Source organism: Miscanthus floridulus, chromosome 18 (genome assembly GCF_019320115.1).
Source record: "Miscanthus floridulus cultivar M001 chromosome 18, ASM1932011v1, whole genome shotgun sequence".
NCBI lineage: Eukaryota > Viridiplantae > Streptophyta > Magnoliopsida > Poales > Poaceae > Miscanthus > Miscanthus floridulus.
In genome coordinates, this window is record NC_089597.1 from 37,512,250 (window position 1) to 37,532,442 (window position 20,193).

General features: G+C 45.3%; 1 pseudogene; it reads left to right on the forward strand.

Annotated features, from left to right (window-relative positions):
• Positions 1–5,705: 5,705 nt before the first annotated feature.
• Positions 5,706–20,193, forward strand: part of LOC136523670 (uncharacterized) — a 45,811-nt pseudogene continuing 31,323 nt past the window's right edge.

Here is a 20,193-nt window from a genome sequence, read left to right on the forward strand (position 1 = left end):
TGCAAACCCCTTTTATTATTCCTTGGTTTGCTAATGCCCAATTACATAATCCCTTGAGTATATTATATTAGTTACTAGCAAAAATGCCCGTGCATTGCAACGGGAGAAAAAAATTATGAAATATTCATGAGAAACGACCATGGGAATGATACATGACATCCATAATATAAGTTAATGTTGGTAACAATCCTCTTAAGCCCGTATCGGACTAAAATACAACCACCTAGCTAATTATGGACGTTTCATCCATAACCAGCAAATTAAAACAGCACTGAGTTATGGCCCTAACAAAGTACAAGTCCATCTATAATTATACTACCACACATTATACTCCACACATTCTACTCCTAAGTTATACATGTACAGTCTTGGGCAAAAAAAAAATTTATACATGTACAGCAACGCCACCTACCACATCCTAGTTTTAGCTATATCCATCTAACATTCTGCAACTAAGTTAGGAAGCACATTTTCCATAGGCACTGGGGTCGATGCCCATTTTCCATAGAGGCACAACTCGCTGAATTGTCTTTCACTTGCTCTATCCCTAAATAAACAAAACAAAAGTAGTTCGGCTTCATCCAAGAGTTACCTAAATAAGTCAAGCACATACCTATAAATTAGAATCCTATCGAGCTTTCAGCCAGTCCTCTTATAGAATGAAGTCAACAACTCCCTGCAGCGCATAATTTAGAGTCACCTTAGTTTCAAACTGTCACCTCTTCATTCACAGCTCTTATGAACACAATCGATACAAATTGCCTTATCGTTGTACCATTTACTGGAGTGCCCTTCTCTGGATCTATACCAGTCTAGAAGAGATTCTGTATCATCTCCTTCCTATGTGTTTGTGCCGAGGCCAGAGCTTTTTATGTTGTGACTTGTGGCCAGTCCATGGATGCAACCACCTGCAAAAGGTTGCACCATCTATTCCATTACTTTGTGTCATGACATTTCCATGCATTGGGAGTTAATCTTCAAATGTGGAGTGAAATTTACTTTTAAATTATACAGCATTCGAATGAAACAATTGTTAGCAGAGAACAAGAAACTAACAGCTGCAATAGAAGCCAAGGAATCTTCTCCTGCTGTAGGATGGGTAACATCAGCACCAAAAATGATTGTTGGCACATCTAAAACAAAAGGTATTCCATTAGGCACAAAGGCTCGCTCAAGCACTGTATTTTGCCCTCAAACCTGATAAAGCATAGAATAAATTTCAGTTTCCATATAATAACAACCGAAGCACTGGGTTTTCAAGGATGCACATACCATAATGACCAGTAACATCCGGAAGAATCACAATAAGTAGCTGCAAATTCGGAGCCCTCATGTGTGAACATCTCTTAAAGAAGCTTCTATGTGATTTGGTGAGGCTGACTGAACTTCTGTCACCGGCATTGATTGAAATCCTGAAATATCATTGATAACAAATATGGGTTGACTGTGTAGAAATCACAAAGATGCAAATATGGGTCGAGTCAAATATGTATGGAGCACAAAAAAAAAAAACTACCTTCCAATCAGACATTAAGAGATAAACATCATATATTTCTTGCATACATAAGAAACATAAACCATGGATTTCAGCAAATAAAACCCTGGAAAAAATCGAGCAAGATGACAAACAAAATATCAGTTACAAGCGCTAGAAGTGCAGTGCTACTGATCAGGTATGCAAATTGTCTGGTAAATAAATTCAGAAACGCAAGCTGTCATTCACTCATCCGTATGTTTATTCTTCTTTTTGTTTGATAAACATGCTGAAATTCATCCATGGTTGCTAGTTAATTAGTATTCGTGCAGAGTTGCATACTAAAATTTTCAGAGCCATATTGTTGGTGTTTCGAGTAAACACCAACGAGTAAATTTATGTTATTGCGCGTCTGTAGCACCCGGTTTTAAGGACAAAACCAGATACACACCATATGTGAGCCCAGAAAGTTAAATCTTACATATAGTTACAAATAAGGGTAACATCGAAAGACAATGCTCCAAATATAACGTAGTTAGTATAAAGGATATAACCTTAGACAACAAACAGCGGAAAGACAACTCCGATCTTCAGGTGAAGACTCTAATTCCACAAGGACAACTGACTGGTTGATCACAAGCCTAATTCCTCTAAACTATAGCACCCATCCGAAATTTTTATCCAAATAATTGAAAAATAAAACAAGCGTAAGTACATGTCGTACTCAACAAATATAACATGAGCTTCATGAGGCTGAAAAGGCTGACACTGATTTAACTGCGATTAGCTTTTAATTGTCACAATTTTAGCATAGGAGTAGCAACAAGTTTATCACAAACCCATATAAACACATGATCAGGTAAACATGAATAATGAATAGCATAAACAATAATCATTAATGTGCATCTTCATCATCCGTATCATTAGTGTTCTTCATCTATTCCGTAAATGTTCAAAGGTCGCTCGTGACCGTGAGCACGGCTGATATACCAGTTTTACAATCTGCAGAGGTTGTACACTTTCACTGTGAGTCGTGATTTACCCTTTCGCCCGAGATGATCAGCCTCTTGACCCACTACCAAGGAAGGTCGGCATGGTTCACTATGAAGCCTTTTAAAGGTTCGTCTAGGGCTATTAGATTCACTCGGCAAACAGATATAGGAACCCCTGTCGAATGACACAATTCCATCGCAGCTATATACATAAGAGTAGAGGCTGTCCTATACCCGATTTGTCAAGCAATTCTTACGCCAATAAAGGTAACCTCTAACAAGCTAGAAAAGGTCCTCATAGTGAGCTAAAGCCAGAACTGTATAGCCCTCACAGTTGTACTATAAGTCCCGGATGATCACTTACAGATAAGTCCTTAGCGAGAGTAATCTAGAGCACCATAAAACAGCCCAATGCTCTAGCCCCCTTGTTCCATGTTGCTAAAAACATCTTTTAGTGTTTATTGCATATTCCATTAGTCAAGTTACAAGATCATGGTTGTAGTTGAGCACTAGCATCATACTACCCAATACAATAATCCATAGGAATCAAGGAATCCGGGATATCAAATAGCTAGGAAAATTACTACGGTTGCCAAGGTAGACATATGCATATGATTAAAATGATATTAAGGTGAATATGACAACAAGGAAGATCTCATGCTATACTTGCTTTAAACTTAGATCCTTCTTCTATTGAATTGTAACCTCCAAAGGAGGTCTTCTGGATCACCCACTTCTTTTATATCACCAACGCAAAGCTCACCGACTGGACATGATCATAAAGCACCACACAAGCATCCATACAATCATACACGAAGCAAACAATAGAACTAAATCAGAATAGTACACCAAACATAATAAACAGCAAGTAAAAAGATTTTAAAGATGTTCTAAATGTCGCTATGAACATACAGACACGAAAAGCACGCTAATCAGAACTACGGTTATAAAGAAACGACTATAGGGTTTTATATTGTAAAAGAAAAGAGAAGACTATAAACTTAATTTATGTTAATTAGAAAAAACTATGTGAGTAACATTAATTTAGATTAAACAAATCATATTTATACTTAAAAACTGAGTTGAAGCTAATCATATTTTATTTATAAATATTTTGATATCATTTATGCCAATTCAAATTTAACTTGTAAATACAAACTGACATGTGAGAACCTAATCAAATTTGATACGTGTTTAGACTAAACATATTATAATTTAGAAACATATTTATGTTAGCAACTAGTCATGTTAAAACTTATTTACAAAAGAGCATTGTATATAATTATGTTTCTTTTATTTATAAAAACTAGTTACATGCATATTAATCAAATTAATATTTAAGCATATATATAAAAGTCACTTGACATGAAAACGACGACACTAGCATGTAGATCACATCGATAAGAATCTAACGCAATTGGAACGACTCGACACAGACTTAAAACAAATATACGACGACGATATTATGAACTGATGGTAATTTCGTAATTACCTCGTCTTCATCCTTTGGCCTCCCATACAGCCACCACACGGCCATGGCAACAGCAGCAGCGCAGGGGTGGGCTCGACTTGTTGCACGAAGGAGAGGATGGCCGGGCTGGGCAGCGCTGCGACGACGGTGACGACGAGAGGAGGAGAAAAATGTAATTTACTACACGAAGGATTTCCCAAACTAAGGGCTCCCCTTACGATAGTTTTGATGTGCTTTGTCTAAGAGGTTGGTACATATTTATTGGGAGAAAAACTCCCCATATCTATATCAACTAGCAATATGGTACTAATTGATGTTGCACCCTCCACATTTACTAATGGGCCTAAATAATCATTAAAGCCCATTAGTAAATAAATGCATGGGCCTTTAGGATTTATTAGGATTATTGCACATGGGCTTTGAGCATTGGGAAAAATGAGAGATTTATTATTTTCAAAATTAATTAATTTCGTGGATAAAATAATTTCAGAAAAGTCTAGAATTATTATTTAAGCCACGAAAAATACTCTAAAAGCTCTGAAAATTCGAAGAAAATTTCCAGAGACATTATGGAACATGAGGAACCCAAATAAAGTATTTGAAGCCCATGATAAGATAATTTAGAGCATCTAAAATTAAATTATGCTCACAGACAAGTAGGAATAAGTTCAAAAAAAAAGCTGAAAAAATTCTCGAGAAATTTGTAGAGATTGATTGACGGACGAGGAACTGAAATGAGTGATTTGCGTTACAAAGAAAATATTTTAGGAAGCTCCGAACGAAAACTTGAGCCGAGAACACAAACAATTTGATTGTAAAAAAAGATAAAGGCGTGCCGGAGAAGAAAAATCGACCTACTAACGCATTTTAAAGACTTTGCTCACTCTCAACACACAAAGAAGCAACAAGCAAACATCACATCATCCAAACGCCCGTCAAAATTAGAAAACTTTAAAAATTCACATTTTTCCTATAACTAAATTTGCGCTAGCTCAAACTAAACTTGGTATATTTTATCCAAATATTAAAATAATTCATTTTATTTAGTGTTTTCTATGCACAACCCAAAATCATAAATTTTGGTGTGTGACAGCGTTTGGCCCGGATGGTGTGCTAAAAAGATACAAGGTTTATACTGGTTCGGGCAGAATGTCCCTACGTCCAATTCGTGGCTGCTGCTCGTGTTATTTACACTAAAAAGTTCATAGTAGGGGTTACAAATGTCGAGAGAGGGAAAGATCCCAAGTCTCTGATGGAAAGGTCAAATGGGTGCTGAGAGCTTGGTCGCTGCACAGCTATGTGTGATGTGATGTGTGGTGTGTTCAATCGATCCATCCCCCTTGATGGGGTGTCCTGCCTTCCCTTTAATACAGCAAGGGGAAGCAGGGATTACATATGAAAGAAAGAAGAAAAACCAGAGACAAAGGAGGTCCTACCGAGATGCCAGGTCTTTCTTTTCCTCTGAGCGAGCCCCGCTGACACAGCAGACGGTGTCAGGGATAGCTCAATGCTGGGTGCATGTCCGCTGATCCTGATAGGGCCACATTGGACCTCTGTCCATTGATGATGCCATGCTCTGGCTTTGCCAGCAAGCGGTCACGTCCCATCCCGCTCCGGCGGTCGACCGACGGACCAAGGTGCTGATCCGTGACCCTACGGGGAGCAGGTGGCGCAGTGACCGCACGTCCGCTACTGTAGATGATGCGAGTTTCCTGCAAGATTGTAGTGGTTGTCGTATGCTTCCATCAGAATCCACGCCCAAGGGCAAATGGCGGCGCCCAAGACATTGTAAGACAAATGTCAGTGCCTACAACACTGTTCGGGCTCTGACATGCCTGGAAGGCTTAAAGCGCCCGTCTTGTCATATCCTGATGGTACCTTCCTGCAGGCGTACAAGGTATGGTCCTCGGTATTTTGGTTGACTTAAATGCTCTGCCTTATCTGTGCGCGTAGTTATGAAGGAGCAGACCCCAGACATCAGACGAGGTGAAGCCAACCCCCGGACGTCGGGCGAGGCGGAGGCTGCCCTCAGACGTTGGGCGAGGCGGAGCTAGCCCTCGGAGGTCGGGTGAGGTGGAGCCCGCCCTTAGACATCGAGCGAGGCGGAGCCAGCCTCCGGACGTCGGTCGAGGTGGGGCCAGTCCTTAGACGTCGGGCGAGACGAGGCCAGTCCCCAGACGTCGGGCGAGGTAGAGCCAGCCCCGGACTTCGGGAGAGGCAGAGCTAGCCCCCGGACGTCGGGCGAGGTGAAGCCAGCCCTCGAGGGTCGGGCGGGACGGAGTCTGCCCTTAGACGTCAGGCGAGGCGAAGCCAGTCCTCGGGAGTCAGCTTGAGGCGGGGCCCATGGTCTCGGTGGACGGACGAGAAGTGACCCAGCAAACAGTGTAGTCGCGCTCTTGATCTTGCGGATGAATCAATGTTGACGATCATTAGCTCCTCCTCTTTGGGTACACTAATATCGGTCCCCGACACATATGGACCACGTAATAAAATTTTGAAGTTACAAGCCTTACAGTTTAGTAATAACAAGAATATTTACTCCAACAAATACAATACAATGTGCATATATATAACTTGGTTCTGACATATCGTAATTCCAAAACCCAGCTAAGATCCACAATAAAAGATGAAAGGCAAAGAACAAAATTACCTGTTCTTCCCTGAAAACTTTTTCCACATGGACGGTTGCTTGCCGTTGGCATCGCCTTTCAATTCCCTGTTGTCAATTCCAATCCAGCAAGTCCAAGGTTCAAACTTGGCAAGATCAAGTTTGCGATGCAGAGACTTCACTTCGCGGCCAACAAAGATTAATTTTTTTAACAAGAAAGATTCGTGGGCTATTATATAAGAGGGAAAAAAAGGCAAAAGAGAGGATGGAAAAAAGTGGAGAAGTTTGTGTCGTGCGTGGAGTTCATGTTGAATTTACCATGGATATTTTCCCGATCTGAGCCGGTGTCCCAATCCGAGCTGGTGGCTGGTTTATCTCTACTTAATTTTATTTTTATTTTTTTTTCACAATCTTCGTATCAACGTGTGGGGTATCTTCTAGTTTAGTAGAAGGGAGAAGAGGGGGTGTTTGGTTCCCCACCTCACTTCCCCATGACATGCATGTGTTTGGCACATAAAGCTGGCACCTATTTGGTTCTTGCATGTGATATGGCAGCCACCAAATTATTCTGCTCACCAGCCATGTAACTCTCGCCACAAACAATGGCGTCGAATTTCTCCACCTTTGGCTCATCTTTGGCAGCGCCACAATAGACATGGCTACGTTAGTCAGGAACCAAACATATCCTAAACCTTGTGTTGTAGGGTCAAAACAGTGACAAGCATGATGTTCGAGTCGATGTCAGAGTATGGATCTCTGGTGACTCGGGTGGACTTAGGAACACAAGAATCACATAGAGGAGACGCCATGGTTTATCCTGGTTCAGGCCAATTCGGTCCCTACATCCAGCAGCTGATGATCCTTATATTCAAGAGCACCCAAAATCGAGGGGTTACAACAGAATGTAAAGGAAGAATATTTGGTAGGGGGTTTGCCTCACCACCGATGGAGCCTTCCCCCTTGTTGGAGAAGAGGAAGACAACGGGATGCGGTGGAGGAGGGGCTCTCGGTGCCCCTCTCTGGTTGCCCTGATCTCTGTGGAGAGCAGAGGTGGATGGAATGGATCCTCTTCCCTCTAGGTCCGACCTTATCCCTTATATAATGAGATAGGTCAGGTACATGGCGGTTTGGGGGTTTAGTATTCGGTCTACGCATGTCAGAGTCCAGGGAGGTTTTGCAGCGGTGAACCATGGACCATCGTGGTGTCTTGGAGCCAAAGAAGCCTTGGGCGTCGTCCGACTGCTCTATTTTGACACTTTACGTGTCAGGCTATGTCAGTTTGGACTAGCCTCCCCCGGGTGAGACCATTTGGAGTCTTCTTGGTGGCGAAGGAGGTAGGCTCCAGGGGCTGACATGTGGGCCTAGAAGCCCCTAAGTCCCTAGAGGCCTTGGGAAGCTTTGTCTTCTTGTGTCATGCCCCAGACGTGACCTTGTCGGAGGACCAGTTGGTAGGGCCGCGTCTAGGGAGCGAAGCCGGGGAGCCCCGAGCATTGATGGCTCGAGGCTTGTCTTTCTTGTGCTCGGGCCTTGGCTAGCGTCGTGAGCCGAGCAGGAGCCAAGGAACAGGCCTGGTCATGCCGTACATAGGGAGCCCAAGGCTTAGGGAAAGCCCCTGAGCCCTAGGCAGAGGCTGTGGTCAGGTCAGGCTCTATCAGATCTCTTTGCCAGAGGGTGCGCGTGAGCATGCCTGATGGGCATAGCCCTCGAGCCCCCAGGCAATCCTGAAGGGGTCAATCGGGGGGTCTTCTTCATTCGGGAACCATTGGATCCAAGACTTAACATACCTATATGTTAGGATCTCGTCAGAAGCCCTCGAGACCTTCATGGCCTCACCTAGCATGATGGCAACAAAGGGCTGAATTTGATCAACTGGTGACCAAACCCTCCTTAGCGGGGACGTCTTCTACTAATGAGAGCACTATGCCCTTCTTGGGGCCTTCTTCTCCAAAGTGATGGACGTTGCTCGGCTATCGGGGCCAAGCGAAGATGGTGTTGATCCCTTCGTGAGCCTATATCGCATGGGTCTTCAACTCGAGCGAGGGCTAGGTGAACTCGTCTGGGAGTTGCCGACTATAGGCTCAGGAGCGCCCTCCTTTTTGATTAGAGCCTGTTGTGGGTCGAGTGATCAAGAGTGCTGGGCTCTGGCTCGGGGCCATCTGATCATCCAAAGCGCCATGCCCTTCTAGGGGCTTTGGTAACAGGTCCCGATCTCTTTGAGCTGGCCATCTAGTGCTGACCCTCTACGGCCATAGATTGGGAAGATGGGAGCACACCGAGGCTTGGATGGAGGCCCTCGTTGGGCCCACTACTCAGCGGCTCCCAACCCAACTTCGGGGAGTTGGTTGGTTTTGGGGGATGCACCCCCCGAGCGCCTGTCGATCGGGGGACCGGGCTACTCCATCTAGGGAGCTGACACAGCCCCCGAGGCCATTGTGGGGCCTCCTTGCCAGCGAAAGGGGTGGCTTATGGGTGTGTCCCGTCCGGTGACGCCTTGCGTAGGTGGTTGATGGCGTTTGGGCCGTCGTGCCTAGTAGAGGAGTTATGGCACGCAACCCCCGTGTTGTCTCGCCTCATCTAGGAGATTGGAAGTCAGGGCTACGTGGAGCAGATCCAGTGGAGGAGGAGCCATGGCACTTGTTGTGTGTGGATCCAAGCCATTGATTATAGCCGATGGGCCTGAGGGGAGTCGGATCCCCCCAAGTCCCACGAGGAAGCGTGCATGGAGTGGGCGGCGTGCGTGGCTTGGCCCAACAGGGTCGGGCCGACAAGGAGGCAGCGGTTCACCTCCGCTTCAGGTCTGGCAACTACCACCATGCTGTACGATCACACGTGGGATCGTGGGAGCGCAGTAGCCGCTGCTCGTGGAGTACAAAAGTGGAGACAAAAAGGTAGAGAGGGGGCGTTACCTTCTACTTCCCACAAAACCTTCCCCTTTCTATGACTCTTGCTTCTCCCTGGTCGTGTGCTCAATTGTCGCTGCTTGCGAGAGAAAAAACTCAACCAACATGTGCTCTATGGCTGAACAGTGGGATGATATCCCCAAAATAATCTAATGTTTTTTTTGTAAATATTAAGTTCTTTTGTTTGTAGTTTCTTTGCCGCCCCTGTTGTTCTGCTTCCTTGGTGCCCATGGCCTTTCCCCGATTGGTATTTGGAGTCTCATTTCTCATGAGATCCTTGGCCATGCCGTGAGTGGCCAGGGTCTGTGACCCCTTTCGATGGTGCACTGGCACTGGCGCTAGGCCGGGGAGCCAAGAAGCGCAAATAGACCAGGAGGAGATGGCTAGGTCGGCTTGGTGTTGATATTTCTTAACGACTATTGGTGGATTCCGCAAGCACACAGAACTATCATGTAGCACTTCACTCGGTGAGTACCGAGTGTCAAATTTATATTTTCCCACCAAAAGGCGGAAGGCTAGAATCTATACAGGCCTAGGATTTGCTAGAGGAAGGCCTTAAGTTGATCCTAGGTAAGTGAAAATAGTGAAGGATGGGTGTGAACTACCTAAACTAACTACTAAATATAAGCTAACTAGAGATAGCTAGCTAGGAGAGCGTGTGATTTATCTTTCTAGTAACTAAGGGTAAACAAATAACTTGGAGAAATGCGATAGTACTTTGGGGCACAGCCCGCCTACCAACTAGGAGAGTTAAATAAACAAGGTCTGCCATGAGCCCTACGATTTAATAACTAGACCTATCGTGGTAGAATACAGAGGATGGACAAGGCTGTCACCACTTGCCACCTACCACAATCTTTCTGGAGGCCTAGCCGTATCCATAGGTAATCTATAGCCTAAGCACCACGCTTAATCTATAGGCTTACTACTTCGATCCGAGCTCTGGATGAAATGAGATCAAAGCACCCTAACCAGATGGTGGAACCGATACTAACAAAAGACTACTAATGATAAGGTAACCTATGCTACTAATGCCAAACAATAAGCACCTAAGCTTACTAATGATGCACACTAATGACTAAGTACTTAAAGTAAAACAAGCAATACTAGAATAAAGTACTGAAATAAATACTGAATAAAGTAATGCAAAAAAGAAAGAATTACAAAGGAGGTATACCAGAACCAGAAGACTCTTCCGGACTCCGAGAAGCTCCGCTCTTGCTCTACTCCACTACTAGACTACTACTCTATAGCTAATGCTAAGCTAGAAAGCTAAGAGAAGCTTGGAGATCTTGGAAATGAATGGAACCCTTCTCCACTGAGCTCCACACCCACTATTTATAGTGTATAGTGAGGGGAGGGGTATTTGTAGGCAGCAGGGAGGTCGGTGGAGGACCTAGGGTGCCAGGCGGCCAAGGTAGGGCGCCGGCCAGCCCTTGGATCCACCACCTCTTGATCCTTCGGCTCTGGTTGGCTCCCAATGGCGGTTGTAGAAGTAGCACATGTCAAAATTTGGATGGTAAGGCGGTTGGTAAGTCAGTGGAGAGCTCCCAAGTCTATGACAATGGGCCCATGAATCCACCGACATTAAATCTTGTCCATTGATCAAACCGCCTTGAATGAAAGCTTGTGATTGGCTTAGGAGCAGCTCCCACGGATCAATGACATGGCAGGGCCACCTGGGGGGCCGGGCGATGGTCCTAAGTGGGCCCGAGGCCTCCTGTCACCTCCACTTGCTCCATATGTCCGTATTTGTCGCCATTTTGGCCAAACTTTGGTATATTTCCTGCTTACAAATAATTCTACAGGCATAAGTGGAACTAGGTGAAATTTAAACATAATTCTTCACATGTGATGATGATTTACCTCACTTTACGTTGCTTTTGGGTGGAATATTGATGGTCAAAATGGGTGTTAGTGACTGTCAACACTTGGCGAGCGGTGCGCGAGCAGCACTTCACGCTTACCGGGAGGAGGGGGATTAGCGGCGAACAGGAAGCCAACCCAATATTTAGCCTAGGAAAAATGAAATGCAGGAAGTAAATAGGGAGAGTTACATAGCTTTATGCCCTTCTCCTGAATGCTCGACTGAGGGTAAAGGCGGGGGCGCTCGGGTTTGGATCAGACGTTGGCCCTTCGAGGGATCAGCTTGGCGAGGGTCTTCTACTGTAGGGAAGGGCTGGGGCTCCCCTCAACCGGGCTAGCTCCTCTTGGGGACCAGGCACCAGGGCAGAGGGACATGCCAAGCCACTGCTGCCGCTGGGTGCACCGAACGTGCTCCAAGAGTTGGATGGACTAGATGCTGGTGTCACATCTTCTTCTCCGTCCATTGCCATGGGCCCACGGGGGCCTCAGCATGGTTGTCGTTGTTGTTTGCGGGGGGCTACGTGCGGTGTTGCTGTGCAAGTTTCTGCTTTCGAGGCTTGCGCTCCATCGCGGTGGCTTCCTGGCCCGCCCGCCCCACTTCTCCCCTAGCGAGAGCCTTGTCATTGGCGCAGTGGCGTTTGTGGGATGCCGCGCTGTGCTCGGTGCTGTTGGAGTGATGCTCTAGATTACTTCCTTGGAGGGTCGCAAAGAAGGCGCACAACGAAGGGGCATCAGCCCCTGCTGCACCGGAGAGGATGGGGCTCTGGGGAGCCTCACAGATGACGAGGCGCTCCAGCTCCATCTAGAAGGATTCTGCCGTGCTCCGAACTCCCAAGGGTAGATCTGGGAGGTTGTACCGAAGCGATGAGGCGGCGGGAGCACCTCACCAGTGGTGGTCTAGTGATGAATGTTTGCCAACATGTAGAACATCTGATGGCGATCTAACATAGTGGGGTCTGGCCCCAAGCTGCCCCAGATCTGTTGGGCCAGGACCTCAAGATCTACCCTCTAGGGCTCTGGCGGAGGGGGCAACATCGGGGGCTCATTGCCCACTGGCGTAGCCCCATGAGTAGACAAAGCTCGCCATAGCAGTTAGCGACATAGGCCAGGGTCCCAAAGTTAAGGACCTAGCCCGGAGCGAAGGCGCCGGCCATGACCGAGAGCTCATTAGGGAAGCAGACACCACCATCTAGGGCGATGTTGTGTGCTCCAACGATGAGGCAGGTGGCTCTAGCAATCATAGAGCCAGAATCACACTTGACGCTACCCCTACCTAGCGCGCCAGCTGTCGTGGGGTCAAAATCATGGCAAGCATGTTGTTTGAGTCAATGTCAGAGTATGGGTCGCGATGTCTCGGGTGGACTTAGGAACACAAAAATCATGCAGAGGAGATGCAAAGGTTTATCCTAGTTCATCCAATCCGGTCCCTATGTCTAGTAGCTGATGATCCTTATACTCAAAAGCACCCAAAATCAGGAGGTTACAACAGAGTGTAAAGGAAGAAGATTTGGTAGAGGGTTTGCTCAGTGCTAATCCTAAGGTTGCCTCGCCATTGTTGGATCCTTCCCCCTCATCGGAGAGGAGGAAGATGATGGGATGCAGTGGAGGAGGGGCTCTCAGTGCCCCTCTTAGGGTTGTCCTGCTCTCTGTGCAGAGCGGAGGCAGATGGAATGGAATGGAGTGTTTGGTGATTGAATCAGATCCCCTCCCCTCTAGGTCTAACCTTATCCCTTATATAACAAGATAGGTTAGGTACATGGTGGTTTGGGGGTTTAGTCTATGGTCTACGTGTGTTGAAGTCCAGGGAGCTCTTGCAGTGGTGTGTCGTGGACCGTTGTGGTGTCTTAGAGCCAAAGAAGCCTTGGGTGTCATCTGCCTGCTCTGTTCTGACACTCTGCGTGTCAGGCTGTGTTAGCTTGGACCGGCCTCCCCTGGGTGAGACCTTCTGGAGTCTTCTTGGTGGTGAAGGAGGTTAGCTCTGGGGGCTGACGTGCGGGCCTAGAAGGCCTCGAGCCCCCAGAGGTCGTGGGAAGCTTTGTCTTCTTGTGTCACGCCCTGGATGTGACCTAGTCGGAGGAGCAGTTGGTAGGGCCACATCTAGGGAGCAACGCCAGGGAGCCCCCAAGCATGGGTGGCACAAGGCTTGTCTTCTTATGCCTAGGCCTTGGCTAGCGTCGTGAGCCAGGCTAGAGCTAAGGACCAAGCTTGGTCATGCCGTAGATCAGGAGACCAAGGATCGGGGATGCCCCCGAGCCCCAGGCAAAGGCTACGATCGAGTTAGGCTTGGCTAGATCTCTTTGCCAGAGGGTACGTGTGAGCGTGCCCAATGGGCATAGCCCCTAAGCCCCCGAGCGATCCTGAAGGGGTCGGGGGGGGGGGTCTTCTTCATTTGGGAACCATTGGACCCGAGGCTTAACATACCTGTATGTTAGGATCTCGTCACCTTGTCTCAAAGGGATACCTCAGCCTCCCTTTCTTGGCCGGTTGCTTGCAGCCATTGTTGCCCTACAAGTTGTAGACCTACAGCAACAACTATGTGCTGCCGTTGTTAGCTAGCCACAGCTACTGCTTTCCTATCTAACATTGTGGCCGGTTAGCGGTTACTCGCAGTTCTACTAGCGCGCACCCAATGCCCGCATAGCCACACAGAGCATGCCTCCCACTTTGCGAGATCGTGAATATGCCTAGATCTGCCAGAGCATGATCTCCTTTGCTCCTCCTAACCAGGTGCCATCCACCACCGCTTATCATCGAAGCACTACCTCCTCCTGAACCTTCAAATAGAAAAGCGCTAGAAGGATCAGATCAGGTTTTAGTTTAGACATGCAGTTGACATGAGTTGTGATCTGTTGGACATTGGAGAAAAGACCAAGCCTTATTAGGCTAGAATATAGGCCAATTACAAGAGTGTATAGGAAGGGCTACCCCAAGCTTCGGCTGTTGGCAAGAGTATCATCGTCAACCTTGCGATTGGATCTAGAGACCCTGCTTCTGCTTCTCGATGTTTAAACAGTCATAGCAAAAAAAGCTAGGGTGAGGGGGGCTTCAAGGGCTTGGCAACAGTAGGAGGGCTTGATCCCCTCCTGCCCCACTACTAGATCTACCTCTAAGTAAATCTTGAGTATATTCATGTACTTATGGTGATACATTTAGGTTTTGGGTGTGATGGCCTCGATTTTCGCTATTATATGCTCTCGAGCCTTCAATCGACTAGGAGTAGGAGAACGGTTTATAGAAGAGGTATAACAATGGATGTGGCATGGTTCATGAGGTGCTCTTTATGAAATATTACACTAATACACTTTTGTTGCAAGACTATATGAATTTAACTGTGCTGAACAACTCACCATTTAGCCTAACTACTTTTATGTTAAAGTAAAACTGCTGTATGAGTTATGAACGTTGATGTAATGCAATGGATTCTAAGTGTTTGCACGTAGTGGATAGCACTGATGATGCAATTGTAGAGATGATCAGATTAATTGCGTTAATTCAAGCGTTGCTCAAAGGACAACTTGATTTAGCATGATTAATTGGACGGTCCTCACAATAAATATAGAATATATAAATTATATATAGTCATATTATAATATTGATTGCATCAGTAATATTGAAAATAAAACACAATTTTTCATTAATGTTGACACTACTTTTAAATAGTTTTAACCTTTATAAGTTGAATGTCTAATATTTAAAAACAATACTATATGTTATGGTCATATATTAATTAAAATTATATCAATATTCATATTAAAATTAATGGTGTTAATTATGTTGGAAATTAATTAGATTTGTATTTATACAATATATTATTATAACAATATCAAATTTTTATTGTTGGTCATTAATTTTAAGCATCTTCAATAAGTACATAATCATTAACACTAAAATTAATATAACTAGCCATCATGAAATAATTTTTTTATATAATTTCATCTAGTAGTATAATCCACAAATATGCAAATATTGATGGTATCGAATATCCATCATTTTTTAAAATCCATTTATAATTAGATAGAGAAAATGAATGAAAAAATAGGTTCAAGCACATCCATCTAGTATCTATATCATCCCACTAACTTCTAACCTCTTATAATACAAGCTATCCACATCATCTCCACTTAATTTCATTCTAATTTCAGCAACACGCGGGGTATCTTCTAGCTTGATATAAAAATAAGTACCTAATAAAGATGGTTTGGTTCTCCCCCGCTTCTCATATCTTCCTGAAGATTAGCATGTAATAATGAACCTACATATCAAAGGTGGACATTTAAAGAAATGAGAAATGCAATTAATTAGTGTACAATCGATGTCTTTGTCCTGTCAACACAAACCAAATAAAAAATAAAATAATTTGTTAATATCGTAGCCACAAAAGGTTGAACAAAGGGTGGTTGGAACTATCTAAATACCTTATGACTAACGGACCAGGTAGAGTATTTTTGTATGGCCCTTGGTCATGATCTTGCTCGCGTAGGCCAACGAGCATCCACTGCGACTATGTGCTCTAATCGCACTGCCACAACCCATAATAGAGGTAGGATTAATTGTCTCTTGGCTAGACTGCCTTGTCATCCATGCCCTCTCTTGCCTCTCCCTCCTCGATTTGACTTCAATATTAACACTAGTGGTAGGTTCCTCTAGAGAATAAGAGGATAGGAAGAAGACAGAATCATGCATACCTAAAAGGAATAAATGAGTAAGCGGAATTAATAAATGTTTAGATATATAGTGACCTCAATTTGTTGTTGGTATATATTTAATTAGTGTAATATGTGATATTTAAAAATAAAATATTCCATATAGAGCACGTCTCCACTAGGAAGCTTTACAGTTGTCGCTACATTGATATGATTTAGATGTAAACAATGTACGGAACTGCCTTTTTAGAGCTCTACAGTCAAGTAAAGGTTGGAAAACATAACACATAATAATCTAATCAATCTGATAGTGGGTTGAAAGTTGGTAGTAGTACATCTTCTACTCATGGCTAGAACCATACTATTTATGGCTTAAAGAATGACTGGTTTATAATCTATAGTACATATGTAGTTCATCCCCAATAACAATATTTTATTCCTCAAAAGCTCAATCTACATTTGCACAACATGATAGATATCTGATCTTCATCATTCATTTATATACAACTATTCATATTATATCCATGTCAACTAGATCTTAATTTTTTGTTGAATTATTCCACATGGCCCCTTTGCCAGCAAGAGACCATTAAGCAACCAAAGCATTAAATGCTCTTCGTTGGCTGTCACATAGCCATCGGTAGCGCTCTTTGCCTCTAGTGGCAGGGAGGCATGGAACATTGTCACAACTCAAAATCAATCATAGAGGAAAAGACATGAGCGAGAGCGAGAGCACTCAGGAACCAACCCTAGCCACCACCCACCCAACACAATCGCCGGTGACCTTCGTGCCCCCGATGACTAGCCCCAATGTCGAGGCTGTAAGGAAAATGGACCCTAGGTCCATTTAGTTTGATTTTTGGTGTTTGATGACAAACACAACTAAATTGGACTAAAGAATTTACAAGTGTTTGTTTTGTAGTTCAATAGGATGCAAAACGTGACTTGGACGAAGGCGACGTGATGATTCGATGATCAACACCATAAGCAAGACCCTAGGAGCAAAAGAGAAGACCCAAGATATCAAGCAAAGTCCAAGCATAAAGATAGGAACCAAGCCGGACGCAAGATCACTAAGAAACGAGCTCATAGAGATAATCGGACGCTGGTAGCACAGTGACCGAACACTCCGTTTAGAGGCTCGGCTGCTGCAGTGACCAGACGTTGATCAAGCAAATCGACTGAACATAGGACAACAGAGTTCGGTCGAGTACAGAGAGGTTCTAGAGCGGTGAAACTATGACCAGATGCGTCTAGTGGCATGTGACCGGATGCTGACAGCGTTCGATCAGTTTATCGCGGCTCCAATGGTCGGGATGACCGGACGCGTCCGGTCAGGACATGTTCAGCGTCCGGTCAGTAGCAGAAAAGCGGGATTTTGTCCCCAACGGTTACTTTCTCAGTGGGGCTTATAAATGGACCCCCAACCGGCCATTTGAAGGGTGTGGAGCTGAGGAAACATATCAAGGGTGTTGATACACCATTTTAGTGATCTCCACTTGCATAGTGCTTAGTGATTCATTAGGTGATTAGCGCAGGTGCTTTGCGAAGTGCTTAGGTTGATTGGACTACCGCTTATGCGCTTGCTCTAGGTTTAGGCTTAGTGTTTAATGAGGTTTGCATACCTCTTACCACTCGGTGCTTGCGCGCACCATTGTTGTGCAATGAAGGGGCTTGTAGTCTTGTGAGATCACACCAACCATGTTTGTGGTGTGGCCGCCACCGTGTACCGGAGGGAACAAGGTCCACGGCGTTTTGGTCGGAGGCTTGATAGTGAAGATGGCGGGGAGCATCCAGGAGAGGCTTGCTAGAAGGCACATCGGAGACCCACTTACGCGTGGGGAAGGCCCGAGGCTATCCACGGAGTTACCCGATCGGGAGCTTGGCCCTTACGAGGGATTCCTTGTGAGGGGCTCCAACGAGGACTAGGGGGAAGCTCGTGCGCTTCTCGATACCTCGGTAAAAATACCAGTCATCGACGGGAGTTTACATATCTCTACCTTGCTCTTTAGCTTCTGCATTTACATTGTTTACATTACTCCTTTGGCGGTAGAGATAGCAATACATTAGCAAAACCGTAGTTGCACATTTAGATAGTTTATCTTTTGCATAGGTTTTGCTAAGGTTAGAAAAAGAGGCCATAGTTTAGAGTTAGAATTTTAAGTTGCCTAATTCACCCCCCCCCTCTTAGGTGTCACGGTCCCCTATAGGGGCGCTAGCCCAAGCCGCCTCCCACCCAACGTATGCACTTGCCACCATCATGGCCTCCGCAGCCAACTCTGATGCACCAAGGGATGAGTCAATTAGGCTCTTCCAGTTCGATGCCATAGTGGAGGACTCCCGCAATGATCTAGATTGAGGATGTATTGATGATCAAGATGGTGCCTTTGAAAAGATCGATCCAAAGGAAGGTAAGTTCCAGGGTGTCGATCTAGATCTACAAGAGGAGGATCAGGCTCCTATGGCACTCCCTACATGTTGCTTGTCTTCTGCACCCCATGAGGTTGTGCCGGTAGCTATTGATGCTCTAGGGAGTGCAACTAGTGCTTTAGGGAGTGTCACTTGCCCTAGGGTGGTGCTACCAAAGGGAAGCATTCAAGTGTCCACCTTCAAGCATCTATAAGCGGTAAGAGAGGAGAAGCATCTATGCCTTGGCTCAAACACTGAATCAGAAGAGGGCATAAGAGATGCCTTAACTTCGCCTAACACACAGGTAGGTATCCAGGGCACGCATGCCATCACCACTGCAATAGAGGTAATTGATGTGCCTTTCTCTCCTAATACTATATCCTCTGCTCTCCTCTTGCCCTAGGCGTTGAACATACCTTTAGCGGTAGGGCCAATGTGCTAGGCTGTGATGGTAATGTTTTCAAGTGGTTGCCTTCAGTATGCATGTGGCTTGCTCGACTATTTGTTACACTGAACTAGCAAGGAATGAAATTGATGTAGTGGTGGAGGAAGAGCGAGGATATTGCTTCTTTGTCATCTTCCATTTAGTGGCCACTCTAGGCCCATATTGACATTGGATTGCTAGCAAGCTATAAGAACTACTTCAAGGGCTGGTGCTTTTGGTGCCTTGGCTACAACCATCAACTCACCTCTTGTCAAGATCATGTTTGTGGTTAAGCCTAGGTCTACCTCTGATATGACCACCTTGCCCCGAGATTGGCTAGAGAAGAGCGATGGCACACACTGCTCTCCCTAATCTACTCCCGTCTACTGCCTTCTAAGCCACCATTCACTCTTGCCTCACCTTTAATCCATAAATCAGTAGGTCTTCCCTCCTAAAAGGATCAAGATGCCCAAGAGGGGGGGGGGGGGGTGAATTGGGCTAATTCTAAAATTCTTTACAATAATTAAACCCTACACTTAGCCCACTTCACCCCTTGTGTCTAGAAAGTCTTTCTAATGTTCTACCACACAAAAGTTTTGCAACCTAAGTTCCAATCCTACTCTAGCATGGCAATTCTATGAATGTAAAGACAAGAATTGAATTATTCAAAGTAAATGCATAAAGTAAAGAGAGAAGGTGGAACACGGTGATGTTTTGCCGAGGTATCAGAGAGTTGCCACTTCCTACTAGTCCTCGTTGGAGCACCCGTGCAAGGGTGTAGCTCCCCCTTGATCCGTGCAAGGATCAAGTGCTCTCTACGGGTTAATTCTTCGACACTCCATCGCGGTGAATCACCCACAACCGCTCACAACTTGAGTTGGGTCATCCACAAGCTCCGTCGGATGATCACCAAACTCCAAATCACCACCAAATCATCTAGGTGATGGCGATCACCAAGAGTAACATGCAAGAACTCTCACTTGACCACAACAAGCCTAATGAGAAGGGTGGATGCACACTTGCAACTCTCTTTTCACTAATGAGGCCTCTCTCTTGGATTCTCAAATCTCAATCACCTCACTAGGACCTTGCACTTCTTAGCACTCTCAAGGGTGTTTCTCAGCTGTTGAAATGATCAAAAGTAATCCCTTGAGTGAATAGAGGAAGTATTTATAACCCCTCATTCAAAACGAACTATTATGTTGCTCTGTGGGGTGACCAGACGCTCCGGTCAAGGTGACCGAACTCTCTAGTCAGTTCTCCCCGCCACTGAGCCATTAAGTTATGACCAGACTCTGATCAATGTCCGGTCAGCACTGACCGGACGTGTCCAGTCACAAAAACTGCTCTCTAAAACCTTACTGATGTTGACCAGACTCTGGCACCTAGTGTTCGGTCACTTTGCT